Consider the following 13302-nt stretch of genomic DNA (forward strand, 5'->3'; position numbering starts at 1 on the left):
AGAAGAAAAACATCAACTGGAGGACAAGTGTAGACGAATGGAAGCCCAAAATAAAGAGCTGGAAGAAAGACAACAGCGCCAGCCGGACATAAACATTATTAATGAGGGCTGGGGAATCAAGTTTGCTCAGGCCCGAGAGCAGATTGTGCACCTCAATAAAGAAAACAGGCAAAAGCGCGCAGAACTAAAAGAAATGACCAACCAGCTCCAAGACAAGAAAACGATGACTGATAAGATACAACGGGATCTCCAACACATGGACCGAAAAAATTGGCTCCTCCAAAGACAGCTCCATGAAGCTGTGGAAGAAAAGAATAAATTCCTCCAACAGAAGGAAGAGCAGGACAAAAAGCAACAAGACATGCAGCACAAACTGAAGAGCATGCAGGAAAAATACCGCATGCTGAAAGAAAGCCTGGATGAAACACTGCGCCAAAATAAAGACCTTCTTCAACAGAAAGAGCAACAGCAGGAAAGACTGAAAGAAGGAAAACGCATCGTCCAGGACTTTCAGTCTAAAAATCTAAAACTGCAAGAGTTTTGTAATCAGCTGAAGGACAAAGCAACTAAAGTGGAAGAAGAAAGGGACAAACTGGAGAAACGCTGCTCACAGATGCAGAAAAGGATCGATCAGATAGCGAGAAACAACTCCGAGCTCGTTAAGGGGCGTTTGGTGGAATTCAATAACTTGAAGAGTGAACACACTCAAATGCAGTCACAAAAACAACAAGAAGACAAAATACATGAAGACAAAAATCAAGAAATCAAGAAAAGAAAGAAGCAGTTAAAAGACAAGCACAAAGAGGTCCAACAGAGAAATGCAGACATGCACAAGGACAAGCTGATACAGGAGGAAACATCCAAACAACTCAAAGACAAGCTTGAAGAACAACAAGCAGCATTGGAAGAGATGGAACAAAGATGTGAGAAACTTGAAGAAAAAAAACGCAGAAACCATCGACGAGCTGAGAAATCTCATCCTGCAGAAAAAAGCGCTCGTGGAAAAGTGCATGAAAAAAAAGAAAAAATGGTTCCACTTGTTCCAGAGGAGAGACGCTACTGCTTCCTCACCTGATGTAGCCTCGTCTTGCTCCACCTCTGTTAACCCCCCCCCCAGCCAGTCCCGGCAGTTGACTGTCCCCTCCTGAGCCTGGTTCTGCCGGAGGTTTCTGCCCGTTTAAAGGCAGTTTTTCCTCCCCACTGTCGCCAAGTGCTTGCTCAGAGGGGATTGTTGGGGTTTTCTCTCCTAACTTCTTTCCTTATTTCTTCATTTTACCTTATTTCTTCATTTACTTGTTTAACTTCTTTCATTATTACTTCATTTTACCTTGTTTCTTCATTTACTTGTTTAACTCCTTTCATTATTACTTCATTTTACCTTGTTTCTTCATTTACTTGTTCAACTTCTTTCATTATTACTTCATTTTACCTGGTTTCTTCATTTACTTGTTTAACTTCTTTCATTATTACTTCATTTTACCTTGTTTCTTCATTTACTTGTTTAACTCCTTTCATTATTACTTCATTTTACCTTGTTTCTTCATTTACTTGTTTAACTTCTTTCATTATTACTTCATTTTACCTGGTTTCTTCATTTACTTGTTTAACTTCTTTCATTATTACTTCATTTTACCTTGTTTCTTCATTTACTTGTTTAACTTCTTTCATTATTACTTCATTTTACCTTGTTTCTTCATTTACTTGTTTAACTTCTTTCATTATTACTTCATTTTACCTTGTTTCTTCATTTACTTGTTTAACTTCTTTCATTATTACTTCATTTTACCTGGTTTCTTCATTTACTTGTTTAACTTCTTTCATTATTACTTCATTTTACCTTGTTTCTTCATTTACTTGTTTAACTTCTTTCATTATTACTTCATTTTACCTTGTTTCTTCATTTACTTGTTTAACTTCTTTCATTATTACTTCATTTTACCTTGTTTCTTCATTTACTTGTTTAACTTCTTTCATTATTACTTCATTTTACCTGGTTTCTTCATTTACTTGTTCAACTTCTTTCATTATTACTTCATTTTACCTTGTTTCTTCATTTACTTGTTTAACTTCTTTCATTATTACTTCATTTTACCTTGTTTCTTCATTTACTTGTTTAACTTCTTTCATTATTACTTCATTTTACCTTGTTTCTTCATTTACTTGTTTAACTTCTTTCATTATTACTTCATTTTACCTGGTTTCTTCATTTACTTGTTTAACTTCTTTCATTATTACTTCATTTTACCTGGTTTCTTCATTTACTTGTTTAACTTCTTTCATTATTACTTCATTTTACCTTGTTTCTTCTTTTACTTGTTTAACTTCTTTCATTATTACTTCATTTTACCTTGTTTCTTCCTTTACTTGCTTGTTATTCTTATCTAAATAATAAACCAATTAAATTTATCCTTTGAGTATTTTTCATCTCATCTTTACAGAATCTTTCCAAAACATTTTCAAACATTCAGATCTGTCTTTTATTTTCTTCTTGAAACCTCATAAATGGTGAATTAAAAACCCGGAATATGGTTTGAAACATAGTTTCAGCTGAAACTGCCATAACATGCTGTGTGTGTGTGTGTGTGTGTGTGTGTGTGTGTGTGTGTGTGTGTGTGTGTGTGTGTGTGTGTGTGTAGAGAGAGAGAGAGCTCACAAAATTAGGTGGTGTTCTTCATTGTAATAGGAAAGGTAACATGGGTCCCCACCGTTTCTCAAAGACTTGTTTCTGTAGTCTGAGTATGTAATTTGTTCCATCAGACAGACACTCACTGGATCCATAGATTATATCTGGTTTTAACCATCTGATAGTTATGCATTTTAGGGCTGCAGTGAGTCATATATTTAGCAGGTAACTTTTGGCTTTGCAGTCAATATGTTCTGCAATCCTTCCCAACACTGCTGCTGTAGGACTTAGTGGAATATTTACCTTGGAAAATGTCTTTGAGAGCATCAAATATCTGCCTCCAGAATACACAGAGTTTAGGGCAGAGCCACAATATATGAGTGTGGTTGGCAGAGTGTGTCCCACAGTTCCTCCAGCATGAACTCAGATGTGTTGGACCCATCTTAGCAGTTATTTCTGGTGTTCTGTAGAATCTGGCACATTAATGCCCCCTTTATTTTGGGCACTGCAGGGTTTTGAGTCTAATTCTAGGCCGCTGTTTAGCCTACATGAAGTTAGAAATTCTTCAATACAGCTTGGACTCTCCACCATTGACCCTTAGAACTGAAGAAGCTTCTCGGATGAGAGGTGAAACGTCTTCAAGTAACTCAAAGAAGTCCAGACGCTTTTCTTTCCAAGCTCCTTAGACTACGATGACCTGGATGACTGAGAACCTTCACAGACTTCTCCACACTTTAAATGCGCTCTAATGATGGGAACGTGTGGTAACATTTAGTCTTAACTGAAATAACATATTGCATCTATAAATGGGATTAAAATGTTTACCAAAGACTAACGTTTTTCATTCAGAACAAACAGCAGATTTCAGGTTAGGGCTGCACAACTAGTCTGTCCAATATTAAAGTGACAGTTGTTTGTTACAATTATTCACAGATTGTTGTGGCAAAATGTGTTTTGATTGCACTGTCATGTCAGAATACTGCTTTCACCTTTACTTTGTGCTACACTCATGTTAATTAATCTTCATAAATTAATGTTTGCAAACACAAAGTATAAAGTTTTCCACTCTGCTATTTGTACCTGCACAATAGATGTGAATAAAACTCAAACCTATACGAGCTCCTTCTCCGTTTCCCTGCAACATTTTGTATAGATCTAACTTTTTGCCACATAAAGAACCTTCTGATGTGTTTACAGTAAATGTATTTGATAGTAGCTTATTTTGTAACTTTTAGTGGGCCTATGCAATGTTCCCTCTAAGCTGCGCACGTGCGCAATTGCGCACTGCTGGCACAGTCTCTGCGCACAGAAATTCTGCTTTGTGCACAAAAAAAATCTAACCTGAATTGAAATTAAAATTAATACTTTAACAATTCTGTTTTGCAGTGTTGGTCAGTAAGTGACTGGTTGCTCCCATATGGGAACGATGCCACCTTATCCCATAGTCCAGCCAATAATGCGTATATGCGCAGCTAATCAACGTGGTTGACAGGCTATGACAGCGTCCTTATGTGACGCTTTTTTGTTTTTACATTTTCATGGTAAATGGGCTAAAGCAGTTAATTAAAAGTAGTCTAACATAAATGTAAACGCTGTAATTTGATTCTTTTAATAAACCATGAAACTTGGATGGATTCGATGCCGGCGTGACCACAGTGCACACGTCTGATGTCGCTCAGTGGTCCAAGGGATCGCTCAGGGAGTTTGTGTGTTCGCTCAGACACGTGAAAAATTAGAGGGAACATTGGGCCTATGACATTCAGTACCCAGTTATTAAAATGTTAAGTGTAAATCATCCCCAGCCCACAATAGCAGCTGAATTTACTACGATTTCAGATCTTTTTACACGTCAATAAGAAACCACCGATGTGTAAAACAGGCTGACAACACAATGACGTAAACCACACTGCTGCAACTGTGCAGCTCTCAGGTTTTATCTATTGTTTCTCTGTGTGGCCAGCAGGGGGAGGTGTTTTGCTGGTTTTTTAAAATATTAATGAAAACATTTTTCATGAAAGTTGCAAATTTGTTATCTGTTTTTATGACATTTTTCACAACAACATCAACATTAGAAAATGAAATACATTTATAGTAGGTGATCATTAATCAGTATTATTGGCACTATTAAAGGGCCCCAAAAATCAAACTTTGCTTAGGGCACCACGGAGGGCCAACCCTTTTTACACTTCAACGATTGTACACAAAATACAATCATCCATCCTTCTATCTATTTATTTTCTTCCGCTTATATAATTCAGCATCACAGGGAAGCTGGATCCCAGTTGTTTTTCACAGAGGGCCAAGCAGTGGAGGGAGCTGCCGACCTCCCAGCAATACATGTAAAAGCTTTATTTTACACTGACTCTGGTCATCTTTATCTATCATAAAAATTTGCTTCACGATCTGAAACACGTAAGTGTGTCAAATATGCAAACAGCTAAGAAATCAGGATGGGCTAAATCGTTTCTTACTGCACTTCTGTTAGGCGACTGAATAAAAACACAAAGTCAGCAGTCTGGCTATGAATGTCTTTAATGTTTCCCAGATCAGAATCACAGCATACAGTGTATAATAACTTCTAAAGTAAACAGAAATATCATCACCTCATTTATTTATATAATTTTACTTTACTTTTTTTAATAATCATCTTTTTTTTATTCCATTATTTAACATTTTTCTTCATCTCAAGTCTCGAGTTTCTGAGTTCAACAAAGAAAGTAGAAACAAGACAACAGGTGCAGATTTGCAATGGACACCAAGCTGAGGGTTTCTCTGTGGGTGTCACTGTCTCTGTGCACGTTTGACACTGTGAACGTGACACAGGATCATCCAATCATGAAGTTTTGCTTTGCTGACAGTTTCTAAGTGTTGGAATAAAATAAATCCAGCAGTTATACCACAGAAAGGACAAAGTGTGGCTCTAACAGCTGTTGAACACACACAGACTGTGATGTTCTCCACACGTCACCCATCGCTCTGCACTTTTCCAGCATCCAACTGTTTTTCTGCTACATAACATCACTGCAGGAGAAAAACAACGGACAGACAGACAGCACAGTGTGACATGAGCAGGTCAGACCACCTGTGTGATCTCATGAGTCTGTGAGGATATGAGGCATCTTATGGTATCAAAGCCCTGGAGTCTGTCAAACATGGCTACATGTAAACACTGCTACATGTTAGGTGAGCTAACATTTAACTGACTGCACTTTTTTCTGTCTCAGTTTAGGTCATTTATGTCCTTACTGCGAATCACTGAAAGGCAAAGCTGGCTTTTATCGCTCTGATGTTACACACATCATGCAGCACAGATTCATCTCTGATCACAAGACTCATATTTCAAAATAAAAGCGAGCTAAGGCTTGAAAAGAGGACGACGAATTTATGACAATCGCAGCGAAAAGAGCAACGAAAGGATTTAAAACTTGATGAAAATGTTTTTTCTCACTGAAAACTAGCAAATTCTAATAAACAGCATGACTGGCCCTCTGCTGTGAGGGGGCTTCAGTGGAGATGACTTCTGCTACAGCGACCTTACAGCACATGTTCTTTCTGTTTAATTTACTGTCATATTTGTTTCCGGTCCAACGTAGTTATAGTAAATAAAGTTATTTTTCTGAAAAACAACACAGAAGAATAAAAAAAAATAGGTCACTTTTGATTGCATCAACTCTAATATCGGTTTTGTTTTAATAGGTATTTGCAATAAAATGGCATTACTACAGATAAAAATAATAGATGTAATTTTTTTAGAAAGTGTTCTGGAAATTGTTACTGTTTATGGATACTCTTAATTACAGATGACATTTCAATGGATATAAACCTTTAGAAAGTTACACTCTGTATATTTACTATTTTAAAACGTAATGCTGTTGCTGGAAATGTGCCTCATTATTGTGTAGCCCCTGAGGTATGTGTGTGAGTGTATATACGTATCCTTTAATCCATATCCACTAATCCTTTCTGTTTTCACAGAAGTGTCATTTTTGAAGATTTGTGCTTCACTAAGTGGCAAAAGTCAGCAGGGATTTTGAAAGTGATGTGCGAGTCAGGTGTTCTCTCCGGTGAGCCTCAGCCTCTTGGTCAGCTGACAACTGATAGGGAGAGCTCTCTGTTAAACCAGCGGGAATGGAGACATCCAAAAACATTGGAGGGCTTTTGCAAATAAGTAATGTCCTATTTCGTTTCAGACAAAATGCATTTTAGAATACTTGGCTAAACCAAGTACACAGAACTGACTACTGATGCACTCTTGACAGAAGCGGAGCAAGAGCATTTTGAGCCAACTTGACTTGATGTGTACTTTGAATTCGAACCAGGTAAAAAGTGAGCAACTTTCATGACACAGGAAACTCTGTATTTAAGCTCAACAGAATATTTGCCATAATTTGGCATAATTTTTACAACAATGCCCCAATTTGCTGGGTTTTTGGGACATTCATTTATATACACTTTTCTTGAAGTCCCACCACAGCATCTAAATCAGGTCAAAATCTGGACTTTCCCTGGGCAATGGAAAAACCTTGATTGATTTTCTTTTTCCATACTTTTGTAGACTTGCTGGTGTGCTTAGGATAAGTGCCCTGTTGCATGACCCAATTTGAGCCAAGCTTCAGCTATCAGATAGATGGCTTCACATAGAGGAATTCATGGTCAACTCCAGTGTTCCCTCTAATTTTTCATGTGTCTGAGCGAACACACAAACTCCCTGAGCGATCCCTTGGACCACTGAGCGACATCAGACGTGTGCACTGTGGTCACGCCGGCATCGAATCCATCCAAGTTTCATGGTTTATTAAAAGAATCAAATTACAGCATTTACATTTATGTTAGACTACTTTTAATTAACTGCTTTAGCCCATTTACCATGAAAATGTAAAAACAAAAAAGCGTCACATAAGGACGCTGTCATAGCCTGTCAACCACGTTGATTAGCTGCGCATATACGCATTATTGGCTGGACTATGGGATAAGGTGGCATCGTTCCCATATGGGAGCAACCAGTCACTTACTGACCAACACTGCAAAACAGAATTGTTAAAGTATTAATTTTAATTTCAATTCAGGTTAGATCTTTTTTTGTGCACAAAGCAGAATTTCTGTGCGCAGAGACTGTGCCAGCAGTGCGCAATTGCGCACGTGCGCAGCTTAGAGGGAACATTGCATAGGCCCACTAAAAGTTACAAAATAAGCTACTATCAAATACATTTACTGTAAACACATCAGAAGGTTCTTTATGTGGCAAAAAGTTAGATCTATACAAAATGTTGCAGGGAAACGGAGAAGGAGCTCGTATAGGTTTGAGTTTTATTCACATCTATTGTGCAGGTACAAATAGCAGAGTGGAAAACTTTATACTTTGTGTTTGCAAACATTAATTTATGAAGATTAATTAACATGAGTGTAGCACAAAGTAAAGGTGAAAGCAGTATTCTGACATGACAGTGCAATCAAAACACATTTTGCCACAACAATCTGTGAATAATTGTGACAAACAACTGTCATTTTAATATTGGACAAACTAGTTGTGCAGCCCTAACCTGAAATCTGCTGTTTGTTCTGAATGAAAAACGTTAGTCTTTGGTAAACATTTTAATCCCATTTATAGATGCAATATGTTATTTCAGTTAAGACTGAATGTTACCACACGTTCCCATCATTAGAGCGCATTTAAAGTGTGGAGAAGTCTGTGAAGGTTCTCAGTCATCCAGGTCATTGTAGTCTAAGGAGCTTGGAAAGAAAAGCGTCTGGACTTCTTTGAGTTACTTGAAGACGTTTCACCTCTCATCCGAGAAGCTTCTTCAGTTCTAAGGGTCAAATGGTGGAGAGTCCAAGCTGTATTGAAGAATTTCTAACTTCATGTAGGCTAAACAGCGGCCTAGAATTAGACTCAAAACCCTGCAGTGCCCAAAATAAAGGGGGCATTAATGTGCCAGATTCTACAGAACACCAGAAATAACTGCTAAGATGGGTCCAACACATCTGAGTTCATGCTGGAGGAACTGTGGGACACACTCTGCCAACCACACTCATATATTGTGGCTCTGCCCTAAACTCTGTGTATTCTGGAGGCAGATATTTGATGCTCTCAAAGACATTTTCCAAGGTAAATATTCCACTAAGTCCTACAGCAGCAGTGTTGGGAAGGATTGCAGAACATATTGACTGCAAAGCCAAAAGTTACCTGCTAAATATATGACTCACTGCAGCCCTAAAATGCATAACTATCAGATGGTTAAAACCAGATATAATCTATGGATCCATGTCTGTCTGATGGAACAAATTACTACAGAAACAAGTCTTTGAGAAACGGTGGGGACCCATGTTACCTTTCCTATTACAATGAAGAACACCACCTAATTTTGTGAGCTCTCTCTCTCCACACACACACACACACACACACACACACACACACACACACACACACACACACACACACACACACACACACACACAGCATGTTATGCCAGTTTCTGCTGAAACTATGTTTCAAACCGTAATCCGGGTTTTTAGTTCACCATTTATGAGGTTTCAAGAAGAAAATAAAAGACAGATCTGAATGTTTGAAAATGTTTTGGAAAGATTCTGTAAAGATGAGATGAAAAATACTCAAAGGATAAATTTAATTGGTTTATTATTTAGATAAGAATAACAAGCAAGTAAAGGAAGAAACAAGGTAAAATGAAGTAATAATGAAAGAAGTTAAACAAGTAAATGAAGAAACAAGGTAAAATGAAGTAATAATGAAAAAGTTAAACAAGTAAATGAAGAAACAAGGTAAAATGAAGTAATAATGAAAAAGTTAAACAAGTAAAAGAAGAAACAAGGTAAAATGAAGTAATAATGAAAGAAGTTGAACAAGTAAATGAAGAAACAAGGTAAAATGAAGTAATAATGAAAAAGTTAAACAAGTAAATGAAGAAACAAGGTAAAATGAAGTAATAATGAAAGAAGTTAAACAAGTAAATGAAGAAACAAGGTAAAATGAAGTAATAATGAAAGAAGTTAAACAAGTAAATGAAGAAACAAGGTAAAATGAAGTAATAATGAAAGAAGTTGAACAAGTAAATGAAGAAACAAGGTAAAATGAAGTAATAATGAAAGAAGTTGAACAAGTAAATGAAGAAACAAGGTAAAATGAAGTAATAATGAAAGAAGTTGAACAAGTAAATGAAGAAACAAGGTAAAATGAAGTAATAATGAAAGAAGTTAAACAAGTAAATGAAGAAACAAGGTAAAATGAAGTAATAATGAAAGAAGTTAAACAAGTAAATGAAGAAACAAGGTAAAATGAAGTAATAATGAAAGAAGTTAAACAAGTAAATGAAGAAACAAGGTAAAATGAAGTAATAATGAAAGAAGTTAAACAAGTAAAAGAAGAAAAAAGGCAGAGGAGAGAAAACCCCAACAATCCCCTCTGAGCAAGCACTTGGCGACAGTGGGGAGGAAAAACTGCCTTTAAACGGGCAGAAACCTCCGGCAGAACCAGGCTCAGGAGGGGACAGTCAACTGCCGGGACTGGCTGGGGGGGGGGGGGTTAACAGAGGTGGAGCAAGACGAGGCTACATCAGGTGAGGAAGCAGTAGCGTCTCTCCTCTGGAACAAGTGGAACCATTTTTTTCTTTTTTTTCATGCACTTTTCCACGAGCGCTTTTTTCTGCAGGATGAGATTTCTCAGCTCGTCGATGGTTTCTGCAAGTGGTTTTTCTTCAAGTTTCTCACATCTTTGTTCCACCTCTTCCAATGCTGCTTGTTGTTCTTCAAGCTTGTCTTTGAGTTGTTTGGATGTTTCCTCCTGTATCAGCTTGTCCTTGTGCATGTCTGCATTTCTCTGTTGGACCTCTTTGTGCTTGTCTTTTAACTGCTTCTTTCTTTTCTTGATTTCTTGATTTTTGTCTTCATGTATTTTGTCTTCTTGTTGTTTTTGTGACTGCATTTGAGTGTGTTCACTCTTCAAGTTATTGAATTCCACCAAACGCCCCTTAACGAGCTCGGAGTTGTTTCTCGCTATCTGATCGATCCTTTTCTGCATCTGTGAGCACCGTTTCTCCAGTTTGTCCCTTTCTTCTTCCACTTTAGTTGCTTTGTCCTTCAGCTGATTACAAAACTCTTGCAGTTTTAGATTTTTAGACTCAAAGTCCTGGACGATGCGTTTTCCTTCTTTCAGTCTTTTTTGTTGTTGCTCTTTCTGTTGAAGAAGGTCTTTATTTTGGCGCAGTGTTTCATCCAGGCTTTCTTTCAGCATGCGGTATTTTTCCTGCATGCTCTTCAGTTTGTGCTGCATGTCTTGTTGCTTTTTGTCCTGCTCTTCCTTCTGTTGGAGGAATTTATTCTTTTCTTCCACAGCTTCATGGAGCTGTCTTTGGAGGAGCAGATTTTTTCGGTCCATGTGTTGGAGATCCCGTTGTATCTTATCAGTCATCGTTTTCTTGTCTTGGAGCTGGTTGGTCATTTCTTTTAGTTCTGCGCGCTTTTGCCTGTTTTCTTTATTGAGGTGCACAATCTGCTCTCGGGCCTGAGCAAACTTGATTCCCCAGCCCTCATTAATAATGTTTATGTCCGGCTGGCGCTGTTGTCTTTCTTCCAGCTCTTTATTTTGGGCTTCCATTCGTCTACACTTGTCCTCCAGTTGATGTTTTTCTTCTTCAATTTGTTGCATTTTTTTCTGGAGAAGGTAGTTTTCCTTCCTACTCTCCTCTAATGCCCTTTGGAAGGATGAGATGCCATTTGGGGAAATTGGCTGGCCACGCCAGGAAGGAGAGGCGGCGTAATCTTTTTGAATTGGTTGTTTTTTTCTTGGAAACATGTTGGAGTTTCTATACGATGACTTTGAAGAGCTTTCCAAATGTTTCTGTGGTGAACGTTTTGTATGCTGCAAACACAGATGCTGCTGAAACGAACTAAAACTTGCTGTTTCTCACCCCTATTTATGGAAAAACATCAAAGGACTTATGACGTTCTATGACATCATCACTCCAATGAGATTGTCACAAGACGTTTTGGAATGGGGTGTTTTTTTTTAAACTGTTTTCAAACTTAACTTAAAATTTCAGTGTTTCCTAGTTGTGGACTATTGGTTAGTCCAGCCGATGAAGAAATTAATTGTCACAAACATCCCTAATATTACATAACAGACAACAGAAAACAAGACAGTTTTTTTTCTAATAGAGGTATAATAAAAGTTTTTTAAATTATCCTACTTTTTATAAAAGAGAACATTTATTAAAGAGTATGTATTTAATTAAAAAACTCTGTTCATCTAAAGCAGGGGTCAGCAACCTTTAAGACCCAAAGAGCCATAATTGGCCTATCTGGGGTTGAAAGGCTCGATAAATGCACGGTGTTTCGCCGGGTACACCGGCTTCCGCGAGTGTGATGCTTATTTTGAGCGATGAAAAAATAACAAAATATAATTTTATTTGTATATTGCAAAATCACAATAAGCTTCCAATTTAGAACTACAAGTAAAAAAAAAGAACTGGCATAAATAAAATACACTTCAGCTAAATACTAATTTATTTTCCCAAACCACGCAGAGCCGCACTATAAGGACTAAAGAGCCGCATGAGGCTCCGGAGCCGCAGGTTGCCGACCCCTGATCTAAAGGCTATAACAAAAAGCTTCCTGCTGGAAAATGAAATGTCCCCATTAAGAGTCTGAATCAGGAGCCGATGACATTACTCTGTAAACTCTCAAAGCACTTTAATAAACAAGCAAACAGTTCCACCTCTCGCATTATTGCGTAAAGTTGACAGCGCGTCAGGCAAATAGGCAGGCTCCATCCCCGGCCTCTAGCGACTGTGGAAGTCGCTACATCTTTAGTCAACAAAAAACGGCATTCTGGAGAAGCCAGCCACAAGCAGGATCAAAGAAATCAGATCAAGGAACCTGAAAGACGCCAAGTAAGTGCAGCGCATCTGAATGAGTGAGCCCAGCAGCACCGACACACCTGACGCAATTCTGAGGAGCGCAGGTAAGAATACCTGTGCATGTCTGGTTGTGGAAAAGGAAGCGACATTGCATTAGCGCTGAGATGTTTTAAGAGGAGACACTGAATGGAATGAATGTTGGTTAAATGTGCAATGTTTTTGGCTGCGCTCTTGGATTGATGACTGCGCTGCGTCTTATTAATTATGCTGCTTGGATGATGTTCAAATGGACAATTAAAGTGCCGTTACGTTGAAAGGATTTTATGGTCAAAGTCTATTGTGGCTTCCAGTGGATATATGTTTTAATGGATGATCACTGAAGATTAAAATAAATAAATAAATAAAAAATCGAACAAACAAACGGGAAAATCATGAGTCAAACAGGTGATGATGATTGTTCCTCTAATGATTTGGGGGGGAAAGAGAGAAAGAAAAATGACTGGAAAGGCATTGTTGAATAAAATCGAAAAATCACAAAATGAATGCAAAATATATGTTAATAAAATGAAAGGACTAATACAAAAAATGAAAGCGCTCATGCAACACAATGAAAATCTTTCTCAAATTAAGCAGTATTTGGTGGATTTAAAGGCACTGTGCGAAAAGGCTTCAAGTTCACATGTTGAGGTGTTGTCTTTGGTGTCATGATACGTTGTGTGGCAGGCAGGAGAAGGACCCAATAGCAAAACTCACAGACACGGGGATGAACTCAAAATCACAGCTTTAATGCTGGAATGGCAGAACATAGGA

The sequence above is a fragment of the Aulonocara stuartgranti genome, assembly GCF_965226115.1.
Source record: "Aulonocara stuartgranti genome assembly, chromosome: 3".
Lineage (NCBI taxonomy): Eukaryota > Metazoa > Chordata > Actinopteri > Cichliformes > Cichlidae > Aulonocara > Aulonocara stuartgranti.